Source organism: Sus scrofa, chromosome 7, assembly GCF_000003025.6.
Source record: "Sus scrofa isolate TJ Tabasco breed Duroc chromosome 7, Sscrofa11.1, whole genome shotgun sequence".
NCBI lineage: Eukaryota > Metazoa > Chordata > Mammalia > Artiodactyla > Suidae > Sus > Sus scrofa.
Window position 1 is genome coordinate 66,089,398 of NC_010449.5, and position 14,657 is coordinate 66,104,054.

The 14,657-nt window shown below is 39.1% G+C and overlaps 1 protein-coding gene and 1 long non-coding RNA gene across 3 annotated transcripts in view; one reads left to right on the forward strand and one right to left on the reverse strand.

Annotated features, from left to right (window-relative positions):
- Positions 1-11,316, forward strand: part of LOC110261683 — a 258,687-nt gene extending 247,371 nt beyond the window's left edge. The window contains exons 5-7 of one of the 2 annotated variants that reach the window (XR_002346139.1): positions 397-2,306; positions 3,665-3,776; positions 4,129-11,316. This is a non-coding gene — a long non-coding RNA (uncharacterized LOC110261683). Of the gene's footprint in view, positions 1-396; positions 2,307-3,664 lie in introns of both variants that reach the window. The other variant, XR_002346137.1, reaches the window with a different exon arrangement.
- NPAS3 (neuronal PAS domain protein 3) overlaps positions 1-14,657 on the reverse strand; it is an 875,835-nt gene that overhangs the window by 164,412 nt on the left and 696,766 nt on the right.

A 14,657-nucleotide genomic window follows, 5' to 3' on the forward strand; every position in this document is an offset into this window, starting at 1 on the left:
ATGTTTTCCCTGGGGAGCTGGGATGGAGCAGCAAACGAGAGTCATGTAAAAACTGTGATAATTTGAGAACATAGTAAGCAGTGAGATAGCCTATAGAAGGGATGTAGAACCAAGGATGAGGAAACCTATGCCTTGGGTTACATTTTGCCACCAAATTCCTAAGGGGCCTCAGTCAAATCAGGTACCATGTTCACTTTTCTCTTTTAAAAACCCCTGCTCTGCAGCCGGTTTTTTGAGGATCATGTAAGACAGCAGGTTTTAAAAGGATACTTTTTGATGTGAAAAGCTTTATGTCATTGCTTCAACACTGAGCTGGTGGCTCGTGGAAGAGCATGTTCTGGCAATTTAGTCTGGGGACAGTGGAACCCTGCCCCTGACTGATGTATCTGAATTCAGAAAGAAAAGACCATATGCTTGAACAAGAGCAAAGAGGAGAATATACAGCTTCTGAACCTTCAATCTGCTGTCATCGTCTTGAGCGTGAATCCCATTCTAGATGCCACGGTATATAAACTACTAGCAAGTCTTCGCATTCCAAGAAAAGCTAAGTAAATTATAACTTCTTAAAAATGACTAGATACCTTTTATTTTTCCCCCAGATTATGTCATACCTGGCACCATCGGTGGTCATGAACATGAAGCAGAACAAACAGTTAAGACTAGCACAATTCTTGGTATTCTATGTTTGTTTCCAGCTTCTATTTCTTGAGACTGGCCAAGCCAATGAAGATTATGTGTATTTATCCACCTTTGCTGATTATTGATGCACTGGGCTTTTTGTCTTCTACCTTTTTCTACAGAGGAGAAATGGGCTTAGAGGGGTATATCTTAAACCTAGAGTGGTAACTGCTACCAGTGTTTCAAAAAGCCTCACTCTTAGCCTCATTCCCTAAGAGCAGTTCCAGGGAATTGTGTGCTGGGAAGGCTTTAGCGTATTAACCTTTGTGATGTATTACATTAGATGGGCCTTGGACAAAGGTCTGAATAGAACAAAACCAAGGTTAAATGGTACAGGGCCCTTTCTAAGTCAAATAACTTCTAAGGAATTTATCAAATATAACTTCTGGAGTGTCACTGGAGAAGTGAAAAATAATACTAGAAGTCATTGTATTCCCTGCTCAAGATTTAGGACAGTTACATTACTTTAAAATATATCTGTGTTCATGGCTGTCAGAAGAAATCCTAACAAAATCCACACATTTGCCACATCCATTACCACTGTAAAGAATTGCTTTGAAATGCTTGCTCTAACAGTTACACAGCTTCAGCTTCCTCACTGGAGCCTGGACATTTCTAGTTTGGGGCTGAAAGTCTTCACCCAAGAGGCCAAGCTCTGGTGTGGCATCTATAGACTACAAAGTTCTCACTGGCAGTGAAAAATAATAACAGCCGAGGTGTATGGAGTACTTCAGTCCATCCTGCCTGGTGTGGGTATGATGTGTACTATACAGTCACAATTTAATCCACTGAACAGGAATGTATGGCTGGTGATATTATTTTCTCCATCTTATAGATGAGAAAGCTAAGGAGAGAGAGGTGAAGAGTTTGCCTAACATGACATAGATGGCAAGTAGAAGAACTGGGTTCAAACCCAGCTTGGTGCTGACTCTGGGATGTCCCCACTGCACAGCCATCCTCACAGAGAGTCAGGGTTCCAGAGAAGCAGGTGGATCCATTCTATATGTTTGACCACAGGCATTCAATAGTTCTATTTTAATTGTCTCTAATACTTATTTAACACCAAAAAGAAACACTTCTAAAATACATAATATATAAAGGTAATTTTTATTAGACTGACTGCAAATAGTCCCTAGTGTTTGGTAGACTGAAATGGCCAATATTTTCACTCCAAATTCTTTGATTGGCCACATCACCAACCCAAAATCAACACTAGCAAAAGTCAGTCCCCTTAAGCTCCTGCCCTTCCTTCTCTAAAGTGCACATTTTAAAGCATCCTCCTTTCAAATAAACCACCAACCTTTCAGGAACTCACAGCAAGGGTGTATTCCTTCATGGGAGGCAAAGGCATGAGAAAAAAACATTTGATTAGGGGTTGGGCCCAGCTCCTTTAAGCAGAAGATTGTGCAGCTTTGGCAACTGGTCAGAAGGCAATGTTTTACAACTATCACCCTTAGCACAGCTTCTAGATTCTTGGATGTTTTCTTCATGCATTGCAATCATTCTCTTTAAAAAATATACCGTAATAATGACACGATCATCTTGTTTTGTGCTTAGTAATGAGACAGATAAAAACCGTAGCTACTCATGAGTGCAAAAGTGGAAAAGAAAAACGGCAAATAGAAAAGGTAAGTCATTTGTTGTAAGAACCTACAAATAAATTAAACCTTGCCTAAGATGTATTGATTTTATGTGGCCTCTTCTGTAGAATAATGTCAAGGGTTCCTGACAATCCATTACATTTAATAGGCAAAATCTCCTTATAATTTTTTTTCTGTTTCCTGAACGATGTATAATCTATTTTTTTCCTTGATGAAAAAGCAGGGCTGGGTAAGCTTGAAAATTCTTTAAAGGAGTCAACAAAACTAACACTTTGTGTATGGAAAAGTTTCTTCCGATCACTTCTTCAACATCATATACAGAAAAAATTAGCACATCATTTATAGAGTCAGTTACAACTAAATAAATCTAAATGCATGTTTACTTTCTAAATATGCCAGCTGAACCCAGCAAACTGGAAATGATTACTGGGTCATCTTTATAATAAAGTTAGAAATGGAATGATAGAGGGAGTACTTTGCCTTTTAACTAGAGATTTCAGTATTGAAGATGAACACTTAAAAATTAATTACAGATTCCTAATTTCCAATGAAAAAAATGCACTTCTCAGTATCTTTAGACCATTACTGAGAACTAATTCTTTACTGCCAATACTAAAAGTGACCCCACAGAAAACATTTTAAAAATAGTGTATTTCGCCACAACTTTAGAGAGATGCTTTTTTTCAAGCCTGTAATAAAAAGATTATTTTTATCATGAAAAAATAAAATGTCCCGGTCTACTCTAATGCTGAAGGAAAACAAATACAGATATAACAGTTCTAGTAGAAGAAGCACAAATAGACCAATCTTTTTAATCTTTAAAGATTAAATTACTGTGTGCGTGTGTGTCTGTGTGTGTGTCTGTGTGTATGCACCTACACACAACAGTGTTATCCGTGCGTGTTCTCCTCCTGCTGATAGCCTGGTAGCAGGAGGGAAATGAAGATGCTGGAAATTTCCTAACTGACAAGGAGATTTTCATTTTTAGTGTTTCATAGTGGTGTCTGGTTTTTGAAATTGGCAATTGAGGGGGCTGGTGTGCCAAGCAACAGGATTCTGGAATTTCACAAAGTGGCTCTGAGGAGGGCTGTATGACTGGTGAGTCTTAAAGCCCTGCATCAAATAGCCAGGCTGCCTTGGTGCAGGATCAAAATATCCATACTTTACCCTTCTTGATGGTAGCTGCTTGATTCTCAAGATTTCACCTAGACTTCCTTAGCAACTCTTCCAGGCTAACTGCAGTTTTGGAAAGATCCTCACATGTTACTGGTGAGTAATCTGGGCAGCAGGAAACCAGCTTAAGTAATGCAACCCATACCCTAGAAAACCTTTCATCTTATGGAGAGAACTGCTACAGTTGTGCAAGACTTCTTATCTGTTTTAAGACAAATACAGATAAGAAGAATGGAACCTCTAATGCTGAAACTGAGCACAAGGACCTTCATACACTCCTGGCCAGCCCCTATTGTTGGCAGACACTGTGCAGTGGAATCAAAAGTAAGTGTGGTCCAGTTGCATTTATAGTCCCTGAGGCAGTTACGTGAAAGCATGGATACAATGCAGTGTGAGACTCGCCATGGAGGAGGGTATGCACAGGACTAAAGGCAGAAAGAATCAACTAATGCTGCCTTGGGGAGAAGGAAAAGTTTCACAGAACAGGTGGTTCCTTAAGGATCAGAAGAAGAGATTCTCCAAGCTGACTGCAGGGAGTTGGCAGAGGGTTCTGTGGATGCAGCAACAGAAAGGCTAGGGGACCAGACCAGTCCAGGGCAGGGGGGATGTCTGGAGGGGACAGTGACAGTTTGATGCCTCATCCAGGATGTTAAACCTGGCCTCTGTCTGGTATTAGGTGATGCTGGTGCTGTTACAATTAGAAGAAGGCTTTGAATGAACTTCTAAATTGGGCCCAAGAAGATCTGAAAATGGGGAAACCAGATGGGAGGTCACTGGCATGTCCAAGGTGAGACTGTTGTGTCACCTCTGCTCCTTCCTGCCTCCTGCTGTGGGTCCATGAACAAATCCAAGGCTTGTACATCTTGCAAAGATACCTCTCCTCCCGCTTATAATTCCCCTAGTTTTTGTCCTTCTCTCTCCCCTTTTCCCTTCCCAGCTAAGCTTATTGAAAACGTAATCTAAGCTTCTTATCTCTACTTCCTCCAACCCTCTTCCATCAGCAACCCTCTGTAAAGTGGCCACCATATGGCCTGCTCTGAAACCACCCGAGACAAATCTCTGACAATCTATTAATTGTCAGAGCTGATGGGCATTTCCTAGGCCTTCCTATCTGGCCCCTGCAGCCTTCTTAAAGCACTCTCCTCTCTTTAAATGGCACCATAGCCCCTTCGGCTCCTTTTCCTAATCCCTCTGTCCACACCTAAAATATTTTGCAAAGCTCCCCCTTTCCCCACCAGCTCTATAACCTTCTCATGCTACACTCTCCTTTGACCAGAGCTTCTCAAACTTGAGTGAACATCAAAATCACCTGAGTAGTTCCTAAGCCCAGCCATTCTGGTTCCATAGATCTGGCGTGGGGCCCAAGGATTTGCATTTAGAAAAACAAGTGCCAGTGATTCTGCTGCTGCTGGCTTGGACCACAGTTTGAGAACTACAGTCGTAACTGGTCTTTTCTATATAGTGGTCTTAGCTATAGCTGCCCTGGTGCTTTGCTACTGTGACCATTCCCAAGACCTCAGACTCCAATGGCCCTTTACCACATCTCCATTTCAGTATCTCCCAGGCCTCAGAAATTTAATCTTCCCCAAATAGAGTGAATTAAATCTTCTTTGCTCCTTTCTTTCTGCACCCCCAAATCTGCTACCCCTCCTGTATTTACTATGTTGGAGAAAGATACCCTACCCTCAACCCCCTACACCTTAGCCAACACATGTTACAAACTCCCAGGAATGACTGGCTTCAAAATTCTCTGGTTCACATTCTGTATCCTGTGCCCACTGTCACTGCCATGCCCAGGCCCTAACAGAACACCTGATCTGCAGTTACACTGATGTACCCATTTCCTTTTGCCCAAAAGGTTAGTCTTTAAGGTTAGTTGCTCCCCTAGGACTCTGGGCTAGTACCCTTATCACATGCACATACCATGCATACAATCTGAGTCAGCTTAGGCTACTGTAATAAACTAAACTACCCTAGACCAGGTGGCTTATATGACAAACTTTTGTTTCTCACAGTTGTAGAGACTGAAGGTCTAAGATCAAGGTTTCTAGCAGATTTGGTGTCTGGTGAGAACTGGTTTGCAGTAGATACCCACACAGTGGAGAAAGGAATAATCTCTCTCATGTGTCCTCACATAAGGCCACTAATCCCATTCAGGAGGGCTCCACCCTCAAGTCCTAATTATCCTCTAAAGGCCCCACCTCCAAATACATCACATTGGAGATTAAGGGTTTAACATATAAATGGGAGGGGAGGGTCACATGCTCTGTTGATATTTTATAAATACCATGTATTTAATTTTATTAGCACAGGTGTTTAATAACATGCAATGCACCCTAAAAGGAACAACGTTTTTGTTATTTTGACCTGACTGACTTAAGAATTTCCTGGGAAGAAATGAACTGCTTCTGAAGGCGTAGTATGGTTACATCCTCTTCAGTTTCCCTGGCAAGGAACTGTACTTTGTACCCTTCTCTCTGAGTGAACTTGGTTGTGTTACTAACAAATATTTATAGGTGCTTTTTATTTCAGTAACAGAGATGGTTTGCACTAGATTTCTTTCAAATAAGTTTGCATTCAGAAAATAAGCTAAATATTCTTCAGTCAGCCTGAGAAGTAGAGATAGATTTATGGAGATTTTGGACTCTAGTTCTGGCTTGGCTATATGCTGCCCAAACTCCATGGAGTCAAGATCTTTCCCTATAAAAGGAAACACTTGGCTTTTCTAGGTTATCTCACTAGGGCAGTTCTTAGTCAGTTAGTTTAGCATATTAACATCCTTTCAATCTAGTATAATAAAGTACCTTCAAGCATGAGTTGATAAAAGAAAAGGGCTTTCCCTCTGTACAACTGCATGAAAAGTTAAGAAGCAACAGAAACGTGGAGCCAAAACAGAGACCCTTGTGTCTGAGAAACTGGACTTGGATCCTTGATCAATGGAGAAGCTCAAACCACAGACTCTGTGGAAACAGTGGCCAAAGTTTCGGGTATAAGAGTCACCTCCACAGACCGAACAGTTCACACAAGTGAAACTAATGTGAAGAATCTTGCAATTTCTTATACATATGTTTAGGCTAACATTTTAGCAATTCACATTTTTGACACTGTGTCTTCTCTGAATGCCTCTTAACTCTTTTGTCTCTAATGTTTTATGTCCCATTGAAAACATTATAGTCTAAAGAACACCAGTATCAAAACTAGTGAGTATCAAAATGCATATTTCCAGGCCCCAAACTAGACTTCTTGAACATCAAAGGCCCCAGGTGATTCTTTTGAATATTTAACCTAGAGAGCCACTGCTAACTAAAAAGGACTCACTCAGGTCCGGCTTAGAGGTGACATACTGCAATGCACATGGACTTGATCAACACCCAGAAGGTTACCCTTTGGTTCTTTAACCAGGCATTATCTTCACTTGCTTCTGCACGTTATCAGTTACACAGATACTGCCTTTATTCGAAGTTGCAGGACTAACCAGTCTTCTATTATTTTTACAACCTATTTACTTTGTGATATCATCGTAAGGGAGTGTCTTTGCCAGGGTCTAAAAATCATAATTAAATTCACTGTTGCTAGCTGGGGTAGTAAGGAAGAAGATTCAGTACCCCAGTAAGACCTTTTTGATACATCGCATGCAAATGAAGGACGCAATTAATTAAATATTTCATCGATGCTGTCCAAACTCAAATGCCCCCTGTTGAACTCTCCCTTAGCTTGATACCACAACCATCAAATACAAAGGCATTGGAGGGAAAGGTCGCTGTAATATGCAATACAATAAATATATCAATTGAAGACCAACATTAAAAGAGTTATTTGCTAATGGGCACCATGCCAGGGTTACTCAGGCAGTGCTGCCTGCAGAATTCCTAAGCTGAGTTCACAAGATACAGATCGATGCACCTCCAAAGAGAGTCTATATCAATCTCCATTTCATTCATTAGCTCCCACTTCGAGCTGGTTGGCTGCTAGTTAACTCTTTAATGTGGGAGAAACTGTCAGTGTAAAGGCCACTGGGACACGTGCTCTTCCCAGCTGTACTTGACCTGTCAATATTTCTTGCAGCAGAATGTTTAAACTGGTACGGCTAATGGCAAAATGGAGACCTGTGGGGTTTGGAAGGCTTTCGTAGCTTTAGAATGGCTTACCATCCAATAGCAAACATTAGTAAATTCATCCCGTTGCTGTATTTCTGCCTGTGCCTTTCTATCCAGGTGCACAGAAACTGGGATAAAATTATCTTCTGTAGTTCTGTTCTTGAACTCAACGGTATTTTAGACTACACATTATGTAAATGTGGGCTCCACTACAATGAGATACTATCACACCAAGGACGTGGCAGCAGTGGAGATCATTAGTTTGTGATTCAGCTCTAGAAGCTCCTAACAATGCAGGAAGCAAAGCAGCACTTTCTATAAAGTTAGGATTCATTTTCAATTTGTACTGGTCCAGGGACAACCTTATTGTTGCACAGTGGAGGAACCCGGAAGCTCAGGGGGACACCTGGTGCATGAAAGATTTCAAGCCCTTCTGAAAATGTAAATAAGAGCCTTAAAACATAAAGGCATAATTACCAAAACAAAGAACAGTCTCAGACCACCAGGAATAGCTGGCTTCGCTTATTTTCTTTCTACAAATATTGAATTTACTAATTTCCCTTGCCTTCCTGTTGAATAAAATCAATTTTCTCAGTAGAGCTGATCTCTGCTTTGTTTGAGGTTAGATGTGAAGTTGATATGCATCCTTAGATATACTGTTTGGGAGAAAGCCTTGAATATTTAACCCTACGTCACAGCGAGCCCTCCCTTCACCGTCCTGTGGGCCGTCTATTGATTCATTATTTGACAATCAGGATTCTCCATAGGTTAATTGACATGTTTGGAATTCATGGCAAGAAAATCTGTGCATTATTTTAAAACTCCTGTCAAATTGTTTGTAGATACGGTTTGATAACAACACCTGTTTTTTCCTCTCTTGGCCAATACAATCCACTGAGAATCCTGGCTTAAAAAATTTCCCTGCAGAATTGTCAAACATATGTATTTGTATTTCATTACTTGGTAATAGCTGATTTGCCAAGTTCATTTACTACTAGTTGCTTCTCAAACATCTCAGTGGGATAATTAAGGAATACTAAGAACTGAAACTGTACCTAGTTAGGAGGGGGCTGGAGCCATTGCCTAAATCCCAGTCCTGATTAAACTGCTGTCCAGAATTAAATATTCACTAACTGAAATGCTCTTTTCTTCCTTTACTCTGAGCAACTTATCATCAAGAAGATGGAGCTACTCCCCAAGTCGTGCAAAAGAGACACCCCCCACTCCCCCGACCGCTGCCTCAAATCATCTGTACCAATCAGATCAAAATCCTGCAGACTTTCAAGTGAAAAGTATTTAAACTCAAAATTGGTAATGGTCTAAACGGTGCCTTTTCTCAGTGGATATATACGTGGGCAGAGAAAATAAATAGTAACTCCAGGAGTCTGTCTTGGAAGGGAGTAAAGAAAGGCCAGACACAGTTCAAGGTTATAGCTGAACACAACGGCAATGATGAGAATTTGGACAGCTAATACCCTCTCTTGAGAAATTGTGAATGTGAAGGATTCTGGAAAAGAATGTTGAAGTATGATAGCATTTGAGTTTAAATGCTCTCAAAGAAATCTTGCTGGCTCATTGCACAAAGAAAAGAGAGATATTTTAATCAAGAGCTATCTATCATCACTTGAATTTGAATGCCTGTTGTTTGAAGTCACAAGCTACTGACTCCCATGATGTAAGTTTTCAGGTCTAATGCTGGAACAAAAAAGGTATGAAACTGGGGGAGAAAAAAAAAAAACACAAAAAAAAGCCAAATGGCTATGGGCCCAACAGTGAGAAGATATTGTGTCTGAAATGCTGTTTCTTTTACATTGTGGACAAGGAAGAAGTAAGAATAATTGAAGGCTAAGTTTCTCAGACTCTTCCCTCCGGAGGAAATGGGAATATATGAGACACTAGAGAGGATGTTTAAAAATAAACTATTGAGGAGAACAAACCTCATAGATATAAGCAAATGCATTCAATTCTTCAGTCCTAAGTTTTCCAAGTTCACGTACACATTATAGGGACCCCAAACAAAATTCTGTTTAAAGTGCAGGCACCAAACTAGCAGATAGCTGCACTCTCTTGTTAGAGTCTAATGTGAAAGGGCAATTTTGATGATAATCCTCCTTTATTTCTCATTTCTTCTGCTTTGATATATGTTCCTTTTAGACACACGCTGATAGACTCAAGGGGACCCTTAATAATTCCTTAGAGGACTGCACAATGTTTTCCATCCACTGTACCTTGAATGTTCACAGGGGAGGTATTATTGATTTTTCCAAAAGTGAAAAAGTTACCTAACTTAAGACTGACATGATCTTGTTTTACCCTATTTCGTTACATGAGAAAATTGTACAGATTTTTACTCTCTCAATGCCCAGGGGCTCAGGCTTAAGGAGGGGAAACAGTCTGGACTCTTCAAATAAACTAAAAGTAAGACAGAAGAGCCGAGAGCTTCTCTTGTCACATTTCTACAATTTCCGGCTTTCAAGCCGCCACTTACAAGCCACTCCTTGACATAATCTTTGGGCTTAAGCATGTGGAACAGTGGACCAACCAGCTTAATAAAAAGACAAAGATGATATGCAACTAATGGACAGAGCATCGCAACCAGGTGTTAACACATCATTCATTGAACTAAATGCTCTTTCAAACTCTGCAACAGAAACAATTAAAGTACTGACGGCAGTCTTAAGTTGCTTCAAATTGTCTGGCACAATTGATCCACAATTATCTTTTTACTCCCTGAAGCCCCTGAATGTTACCTTCTTCATTGACTTTAAATTTCCTTCACAGTTCTCCAACCTGCGTTCTGGCATACTGAATATCTGACAAACTGAATATCCATTGGAGAAGGCTACTTTGATAGATCTCGGAATCCTAAATATCCTATTAAAAATCTGAGCTGTGTGCCTCTTGAATGCTTATAACCAGCTCTTCAAAACAAACAAGAAATCTTACTGAGCATTTAAAGATGAGTAAAACTTTAAGGCAAAAGAGATAAACTTGTTTTCCATTAGCTTCATCACACAACTTGTTAGGGAAATCCTCTGATATATGGCAAGGAGGAAAATTCTGTCTCTAAAGTTTGAACTTGAAAATCACCCACATCTAGTATGATCAAAGAATTTTGTTCACTGTTTTTGCATTCTTGGGCCAAGAATTTGATGGCCAGTACACTGTTGCTAAAACATTTTTTTGAATGTTCATTTTACGTGGTTGTTTGGACATCTCTTTGTTAAATAGAAAAAAACTATTAAGTGGCTGATTCATCAGAATTGCTGTGAACATCTTATGAAACACAACCAGATGTGCTTTGTTTCCAAGGTGTTGTGAAAAGGGATTTGTTTTGGAACACAGGCAGAGATGTGTTTATTAACACTACCTTTTATAAATAAATATCTTTCTCATATTTTTTACTTTAATTTCCCCCCTTTTTGTTGATGTCTGGCAGGAAACTGTGCAAAGTTGAGAAAGTGGAAAACCTTCAAGATGGAGAGAATCCGGCTGCTTACCTTGAATAAGGATACTGTTGCCCTCAGAGTGACACAGTAATTGATCCCAAGTGAAAAGTCATTTTTCCTGTCAGGCAAAAACTTACACTTGGGTATAAGCAGTGGACTCAAGATCACTGATATAATTTAGTCATGTGAGCAAGAGAGTCCATGGGTTGTCTTTTTATCTAAACTGTAAATTGGATTTTTTTCTCAATTAGATGCACCCTGATATAGAAATGGTGAAGACTATTTTAGATGGAACCAAAATTGCCATGGTCCCTGGATTTAACAAAAGTAAAAACTAAACTGTGATAAGGCTATCAGTGCTGTCATGAAATTAAAAAAAAAAAACAAAAAAAACTTTTATTTGCACAGTATGTGAGGACTCTTCATTAGGACCTCATGTGTAATGTCTTGGATCTGTTTTCCCAACAATGCTGTGAAAAACTCTGCATGGATGTCCTTGGATCTTGTTTAAAATGTTTATTAAAATTGCTACTTGACGCAAATTCTTTCTATTCTCTCTGAATAATTCACATGATCCACTGAATATATATGTGACAATAATAGAATGCAATAATATAATGTAATAATATATCTATTTTATATGTGTATGCATTATATGTGTGTGTGTGTGTGACTGGACGCCTCACTCTCACACATAATCCCTTTTCCCCTGTTTACTTTTTTTTTTTTCCTTTGCACTTAGAACCTTCAGTACCATATAATCGACTTGTTTGATTGCATTATCTGTTCACTATTTTCTTTCACTGGAATATAAACTCCATGAAGGCAGAAGGCTTTGCTTTGCTCACTGCTGTAATCTCAGCACCTTGAATGGTGCCTGTCACATAGTGGCTATTCAGTAGATTGTTAATGAATGAATAGCATCACTAGACGTAAAAAAGGACAGAGCAGACATCGAATGCAGATTTCATTCTCTAATTCCTTGATTTTATCTTTCCCAATAAGTTAATGACGGCCCAATAGTCTATGTTTAATAATCACCCTAGGGAATATTGCTAAAGGTGTTAAGTATTAATTGCCTCAAACACAGTGGGAGGCATACATCACTGGAGGATTTTTAAGTCTTGTATAAGATCTTGTACAAGTAGCACTGCTTTTCATATGTTTGACACTTGAGATGCTTATATATCATCTGAAAAAGGAAGGCACATTTTGAGAAATCAGTGACAACTTCTGGAATTCAATATTGCAACTGCATACAGTTCCCCCTCCAAAAGTAAATTCTATACAACTATTACTTTCAATAAGATAAATGGATGAAGTGGAGGTTTGGGATTGGCATATGCACACTGAGGTATATGAAACAATTGGCCAATGGGGATCTACTGTATAGCACAGAGAACTCTGCCCAATATTCTGTGATAAACTACTTGGGAAAAGAATCTGAAAGAGAATGGATGTGTGTATATGTATAACTGAATACTTTGCCATACAGCAGAAATTATCACAACATTGTAAAGCAAATATACTCCAATAAAACTTTAAAAAATGAAAAATATAAGATAAATAAATATAAAAACTTAGATGGTCACAGATTCATTCTCATTCTCCCTTTCTCCACACATTTTCTCCACTCACACACAAAAGATGTAGGAGAAAGAATGGTCAGAAAGATCCTGATGTAAATGTTTAAGTGTAAAGAGGAGGGAGCTAGAAGTCAGAAGTCCTGGATTGTAATTTTAGTTTGCTAGTACCCAGCCAAGTGCTCTTGGCCATTAATTTTCTCTTTGAAGATTCTGTTTTATCACTGATTAAACATTTAAGATCCCATCACTCTCTAACAAGTCTGTAAGCCCACAAATGGAAGATAGAAAAAAAAGTGGGAAAAGAAAGTTTGTGTGATTCCAGTAGTCTTTCAATTTTTGATGGATTGAAAAAATCATTTATTCCCATAGTGCTTTATTATTTCCCATTCTCTATACCCAGAACATAACTCTTCATTGTTTGGAAACAACAGAGTTAATGTCTGGTCCCCCAACTCAGAGCAATGCCTTTGGAGAACAACTATGCCACCTATATAATTAATCAGAGGAAATTTCAAAAGAGTTTATACCATCAATCTCTTTGACAACATATCTAACAGCTTATTTCACCATGCCTTTGGAATGATGCCAAATAGCAAGATCTAGTATCTTCAGGCAAAGCTTGTCCTAACACCTACTTTGCTACCTACCCTGATAGATACAGGTGGTTCACCAAAAACAAGCCAGTATAGACACTTTCATTAATTCATTTCTGTATCTTTAATCAGCTCCGACCCTTCCATAGTTTCTTCAAAGGAATTCATCCCTACTTGTCACAGCGGACCAGGGGGCAGCTCCCCTACAGTACAGGGAAGACTTTGCTGTATAGAACCTCCCATGTGTTGGCTACACTGAAGAATGGTCTCACTCATGATGTTGATGCCTGTGGTTTTCTGTTCAGAAATCAGAATAAGCTGCTGATAATTGGGACAACCTGGGCTGCTTTATATTTTATAATTTTTCTTTTTAATGCATCAAGACCAACAAGATAATTATATTATTCCCATTTTAAAATTTAACTAATCAAAGCAAAGCAGGTGCCCAAGTCACCAGCTAGGCCCCTAGTAAAATCAAGATTATAAGACAAGAATTCTTGGTACATTATTTATGTTTCCAGTTACATAAAAGGTCATCGTGCACTAAGACAGACCCTACACAAACAGAAAACACACTGGATTGGAAATAAAAAAATATGGATTTTTACCACTAATTTAATATAATACCACAGGTAGTCATCCCAGTTGTGACTTCATTCATTCAATATTAGTTTATTTAATAAACAAATACCCATTCTGTGCACACATACATGCATGAAATAGGCAGAAAGTAGTGTCAAGGTGACAAATCGACAAGAGAGTGTATAGACCACATGTACAAATGCTGAGGAAATTCAAAGGAATAAATCCTCTGGGGCTCTGCTGGGCTGACTGGTTTTGACATCTGGTCCTTCCATTCAAACTGACAATGACATAATTAATCAAATTATAAGGTTGTTTTGGACTTGGGAAAATACATCTTCAAACTTTTTTTTGGTCTATCAGTTTTCCTATGTTTAAAATGAAATGATTAATATTCTAATTAACAAAGTGAAAGTAAACTACATAGTTCTCAAGCTCTATGGAATATTCTAACCCAATGTTTCTCCTTATTTTCTATGTCAGGGATCCTTTGAGAATCCTATAAAAGCTAAAAATCTCACCTCCAATCATAAGAAAATAGATGAACGCACCAGTTTTGTATCAATTGTATCAATTTTAGGGATTTAGAAGTTTCTCAAATCCTGTTCCTAGATACCTGGTTAGAAACCTATGCCCTAAACCAAAGGCCACACAACTTCAGGGGTATATCCTCATTTGCTGTGACCTTGATTCTAGCTCAATAAATCATTTTTTTATTTTTTATCTTTTGTCCTCTTAGGGCCACTCCCCAGAATCCAAGCCACATCCACGACCTATACAGATGCAACCTACAGCTCACGGCAACACCAGATTCTTAACACGGAGCAAGGCCGTGGATCAAACCCGCGTCCTCCTGGATACTAGTCAGGTTCATTAACCATTAAGCCATGATGGGAAC